This window comes from Seriola aureovittata, chromosome 21 (assembly GCF_021018895.1).
Source record: "Seriola aureovittata isolate HTS-2021-v1 ecotype China chromosome 21, ASM2101889v1, whole genome shotgun sequence".
In the NCBI taxonomy this organism is placed as follows: Eukaryota; Metazoa; Chordata; class Actinopteri; order Carangiformes; family Carangidae; genus Seriola; species Seriola aureovittata.
In genome coordinates, this window is record NC_079384.1 from 14,886,244 (window position 1) to 14,892,632 (window position 6,389).

The 6,389-nt window shown below is 39.4% G+C and overlaps 1 long non-coding RNA gene across 1 annotated transcript; it reads right to left on the bottom strand.

Moving 5' to 3' along the window:
- Window positions 1-1,286: 1,286 nt before the first annotated feature.
- LOC130162523 (uncharacterized) lies at window positions 1,287-3,578 on the bottom strand. Its single transcript, XR_008826277.1, has 3 exons — window positions 3,428-3,578; window positions 2,093-2,374; window positions 1,287-1,737 (listed from the first exon to the last, which is right to left on the bottom strand). It is a non-coding gene; the product is annotated as an uncharacterized LOC130162523 (long non-coding RNA).
- Window positions 3,579-6,389: the final 2,811 nt, after the last annotated feature.

Genomic DNA, 6,389 nt, shown 5'->3' on the forward strand with positions numbered 1-6,389 from the left:
AATCTAGAGGAACAGAGAAAGAGAGAAGAAATGATAAAACAAGATGAAAAGCATTAAGTCGTGGAAAATGATGTGTTTATATCTTCTGATAACAGAGGTTGTTTTTTTTGTTTACACCGCATGTCTGTTTATTTTCCTACTAATATTAATTTGTCCAGAATCTGAAATCGGACATCATAATCAGAATAAGGAAAGATAAAAATCGCATAAAAACTGGAATAGTCATCCCTGCCTTCTCAGACCGCCTTAATCTCACCTGTCCACTAGTCACCACTGCTGAGTTCGCTGCTACTATATGCCCACTGCCTGACCTAGTTACAGTACCTGCATACACAGCTGATCTTTTAGCCTTGGTGTATAAACAGTAGTGGACTGTTGATACTCTCAGATCAGCCTTTGTGCTGCAGTTTTGCTCTCAGCTACTCTTGTTGACGACCCTGTTGGGTTTGTCTTCACATCGAGTGCAAGCCCGACTTTAGACCTGGTAAAGAAACACCATATACTTGTACATCATTTAAGCACAGAAAAACAAAATGTTGACCACTACACATGGACCAAAGTTGAGGTTTCAAAGTCAGTTAAAGAAGTGGCTCCCTTATCCTCATGTAATAGAGGACAATTTATGCATTGAGAAATGCATGATCTTGCATATTGCGTGTCTGAGATCGCAGTCGTGATTTGAGCAGCGTATTAAAAGTTAAGTGCAGGCACAAAATCTCTCTTCCCATCATGTACTTCCCCACGATGGCTTGACCTCTGCTGTCCACCCACGCACTGTCTCACATGTGAGACATGTACTTGTGTAAAACGCTCGACACCTTAGACCCATGGCTGTCGCTCATATGTGGGGGGTGACCAAATGTCCTTTTTAAATTGAGCAGTCCAGATTCTCATGCACTCGTCCCCGCTCAGTGTATCATGCATCAGGGTCCTTTTTAAAAGGCTCACAGGAGTCATTTAAGGTGTTATTTACTTGTGACGTGACATTAAGAGAATGAAATGCATTCTTTGTTGTCGCGAGTTCGCTGAATAACTTTTTCTAGATGACCTCAGACGAATGTGTTGATGAGGATGTCGTACAGTTGCATCATGCTTGTCAAAGCATTTTAATTAATCACAAGTCTCTATTATTAGAGGCATTGAACTGAATACACCTTTTGTCCTTGTTACTGAGTCGTCACTGAAAGCTTTGTTTAAAGTTTTCCATGACTTCAGATGAGTTCTACTTTTTCTGGTCATTTTAAGAGAGGGTGGGGGTTACACCGGAAGTACTCTTTCACACACACTCAAGTCCACATAGTTTTTATTATTATCATGATGTAACACTTATTTTACATTACTTAAAACCTCTCAACTATAAATACACAACATCCAAATACTGTGTCATTTTGATCATTCAGAAGCGATCAGTCTCATAAACCTTCAAAGTATCCAAACAAACCTCTTACAAAGACGTACTGATTAAAGTCACATTCATTCTTGCATTCATTCATACTAATGCGTAACTGTTCTTTTTTTTTTTAATAATGAATATTCCCTTTCTAGTTAGTTTTATGGAAACAGTTGAATTTAGTTCATGTTGAATAACTTGTGGACAGCGAGCTTACAAAACTCAAAGTGAGTATTTTTCATCTCAGATTAGAAGAGAGCCACACGGCATGGCTCACACAGCGTGCTGGAGGATACTGAGAATCAACGAAGCTGTGAAAAGTTGGTCCTGATGTCCAAGGTTATGTTCTGAAATTTAAAAAATAATCATCATAAAATAATCATGAAAGTAATTAAAAGATAGATTAACACTTGAAAAATACTGATACTACTTCAACTATTTGTACATTTGAATTGCTTTTTATAAGGATGATTCCAATTGAAAAATATTAACTCCACTATGGCAGAATTTAAATTTGCAGCGCATATACACATAAAAAAAAAAAAAAAGAACACTAAATTTCGGGCTTATACATTAGTCTTTGCACAGATTGATACACTTCTAAGCAGGAAATTATTTTCCCTTCTTTCTGCCATCAGAACAGCCAGTGATCATAGCCAAACAGGTGTAAGGTGCTTTGCTGTTTCTTTGCTTGAGACTTACAGACAAACATGCGGATGCACATGCCGCACCAGGCGACGACACTAGAGATCTGGAGCGCCCTGCCGCACTCCGGGCTCATGAGACAGTCCCTCGTCCGCAAGCAGCACTTGGGACAGCTGCTCTCCGAGCTTTTACTCTCTGTCTCGCTGTATCTCTGGGGCTGAGTTTGCCGTGTGTCGTGGTGCTTTTCGTCCCACTCCTCACTCTCACCTCTACCCATTTTTTTTTTTTTTTGTTTTGTTTTAGTACAGGTGCAATTGTTTGAGGACAGATGGATTGGATCTGTGAAGAAAATGGCAAGAATGTAATAGTGTGTTTGTATGTATATATATATATGTGTGTGTGTGTGTGTGTACCACAGCTTCACTACAGCTGAATTTTCACAGGGAATAATATGAGCTGCAGTTTGTGCCCACGCTCTCAGGCTCCCACAATACAGGCTTTGTTTACAATAACAATGTCATTATGTCCAATGTCATAATGCTGTGATTTTGTTTTGTTTGGTGAGACTTGGCAGCCCTCGCTATATCAGTGAATGCTGTGATTCAACCTTTGTTCGTTGCACTTACTAGGGTGTGTTTTGTTATCACATCTATCTTACTTTGGTTTTAGGAATGTTTGCAGCTACCCAGGTAACATTCCTGCCTCAAACACTTCCTTAAAAACACTTAGGTCCTTTTTTTTTTCTTTTTTCTTTTTTTAAATAATCTTAACAAACATACAGCAACCATGTAAATGAATCACTTCTATCAGAGAGGACACTGCAGCCTTGAGTTAGTCTATTCATTTAGTTTGCCTATCTATGTCTATTTATTAGTCCTTTTAAACAACAGAACTCTTCAGTTTCAGTAAAGAAAAATCTTTTTCCACAATTGTGAATCATTAACACTGCGGCCCAAACTTGAGTCCCTTTATGAAGACTTTATTGAGTGAAGTCACATTGATTTGACAGATTAACAATTCTTCCACACTGATGATCATTTCTCCTGCCAGGAGCTGAGCCCCCCCCCCCTTCCTCTGTTTTAACTGTCAGATACAATTGCTCCCCACAGACATTATCAGATATTAAGTGATAACCCTGATGGTGATATAACATCTTATCTGTGCCATCCGGTGGCTCCCCATTTATTACCACTGACAGTAAATTAGATTGCTGGCATCTGGGGGGTATACTGGCATTCTGAGTGCACCTTTCCATCTCATTCTGCTTTCAGAACTCCATTGGTTTTCAATCATAAGTAATGAAATTCCATCACCCTCCTCTGCTATGAAAGTATCTTGGAAAGGAAGTGAGAGAAGGCCATTAAGAGTAGAGAAAACGAGTAATGGTCTTACCCTTTGCTTTCAGGAGTTGCGCCTTTGTCAGTTTGTATCTCCTCTCCTTTTTTTTGTAGAGTTCAGTAAACACACACCTTTGCACCTCCTCACGCACTGTTATGGGTGGTGTTGTCGGTGTTAAATGTCCCGGCTCACATGAACAGAGCGGGTGTGACTTCAGGTTTTACAGGTTTGACCAAGAGGACTGACTGCCCATGACGTGAACGGTTTCACTTACAAGAAACAACCCATTTCATTTTGTGCTGAGTCTTAAAGGTGCAATCAGTTACCTGGGAGTAAACAAGACGCTCAACCTGCCAATAACATTCGATAAATGCTAAACTCCCAAAAAACAGACAGATAGTTTACTGTAATACACAGAACAGAGAGCAACTCAATCTGCGTCAATAATGATGCTGTTTAATGTTTTTTTTTACGTTTGGAAACACATACATTTCTAATTATGGTTATTATTAAAACTATTATTATTCATAAATACATCAAAATCTTCAAATGTTAAAGTGATTATACTTCAAAAATGGCCAATAGATAAATAGATAGATAGATAGATAGATAGATAGATAGACTTTCATTTTGTGGAATTGCAGCATTTCATTTGCATAATCTCTCCAATTAATTCATCTCCACACAGTAATAATGTCTTTTAATAGCCAATAACTAATACATTTCATCTCAGCTGCGTGTGACAGAATATATTGCACAAATGTGTTTCTCAGTGCTGCTGTGGAAATGCAATCAAGTTTTAATAAATAATTACACAGAATAATTAATAGATTAGACAGCACATTTCATTACATCATGAACAATGATGAATCGAGAAAAGCAATTTAGGGTAGCAATTAAAGCACAAACAATTTGAATATATTCAAAGAATTGCATTCAATTAACAAACGGAATTACTTACCGAGCCATTCATCATGAGTGTAAAATGCACAGTAATTCATTAATTTTGTCTAAACAGTACATTTGAAATGGTGAACAGGAAGAGAGGGAAACAGAGGAATGTGTGTGTGTGTGCGTGTGTGCGTGTGTGTGTGCGTGTGTGAGGGGGATACAATAAGAAATGTCCAGGAGGTTTTTTCTTTATTATGCATGATTCTGTAATAATCAGATGCAAAAGAATGGTGAATCTTCCATCCAAGGACATACAATTGTTGCACTTGAGAGTAAAACTGTGCTGTGGGGAATGGTAGCAGTCAAGGAAGAAAATTTCAGTAATATTAAAACACCATGAGGTGAGAATCCTAAGCTCTGAGGAAACTTAAATTTTAGTTATCAGTTATTTTCTGGCATCTCTCTCGAGGAGGTTCAGGCATTAACTTCATAGCATTGCCACTTTTCGTCGATAGTTGTAATCCCAAAATGGATTTTGCAATAATTTTCTCCACCAATCACCACAGTTTTGAATATAGACTGCCACTTTTACAAGCAAGAGTCAATTAAAAACAGACTTCTCTCCAAATGATCACTTTAAAAGTTATCTCAATGGCATACTCTAATTTCATATTTAAAACTAACCATAGAGCTGCACCACACATCATTGTCACTTATACATAAGCTGTTTCCCGATTCAGAGGCCACAGCCTTCAGAGACTGCATTTGAAGGCCTTCTTTCCCTGGGCAGTGAAGGCTCCAACGGGTGGATTCTTTGTGGCCCAACCTATCCCAAGATTCATTGTGTCCCGGTAATTAAAATAATATGGCAGCAAACAACACCCACAGAGAGCCAGAGGGTTACACAGTATAAGTTTTTGTTAAAAATATCAAGGTTGCTAGGCGACAGGAGTTGCGCTTTGTGATGTAATGCTGAAGGGACGTCAAGCGGAAATCCTCTGTAGACCAGACCATCTCATTTTGGTTCGGCCTTCATAGTCTATGATGGCAACCAAGGCCAAGCCTTCATAGACTGCGTCCTCCCGAAGGATGCAGTCCCTGAATTGGGACACAGCTAAAGACTCAAGTTAGAGCAAAGACAGTTACCAATCCAGCTCGGCTTGGCTAGCTATCTGTACAAGCTAACTGCTACAGCAAGGAATGTGCAGGAAGACTTTGCCGGCATTAATCATATTTTTGATTAATGTGGGGAATAGTTTTCATGTCAGCCAAAAGAAAATTAGAAGTCAGAAACATTATTTGACTGCCCCCAGGCTGTTTCAAGGTAAGAATCTCTAATGCTAACAAGGTCAAAAGAAGATGCAGCAACTCTACTGAGTCTGCATTAGTCTGGGTAGCACATGTGTATCCATACCACTTGGTTAACTCAGTGCTGTATGTGGCAGCAGGGTGCAATATGACATTTGCATTTTCACTTCCTCCACTTTTTTTTCTTTTGTCTGTTCAGTTGCTCTATTACCCAAGCAGGAAGTATTTCCCAGTATCTGGCAGAAACATGACAAGCAGTCCATCCTATCAGATCACAAGTCCATGCAGCCACCACAATCCCAAGATGCACTCTCTCAGCTGTTATTGTTCTACACATAATGTTTTGGAATCGCTCAAACAACACCTCTCAAACCAACTATTTTCAAGGCTGTAGAAGTGCATCTCCAGCCAGCCCTGGAAGAAAATGTTGAACTGTGATCTGATGTTAAAGATGTAGATGAAGGAAGAATATGCTGCTCTTGACAGTCCATTATTCTGGCTGATGGTGCACCTGTCACCTTCATTCTTTGCACAATGAACACTGCACGAGATGACAGGAAACCCTGCCTTGAATCTGGTTTGCAGTCCTCCAAAAAAGTCTTAACTTTACACTTCAGTGTGACTGGTTTTCATCTGCACTTGTCTGTCAAAGTGTCAGAAATGCATGTTGGCCTCTGCTATGGTGTTTTCCTTGGCGGGATCGGGCAGTGAACGTATCCAGGAAGACCCACATACCTGCCTGTCCTATGGTGGTTGACTCTAAGATCATTGTAACTGATATCAGGTGAACCTGAGCTTCTTCTTTTTTTTTTTAAAA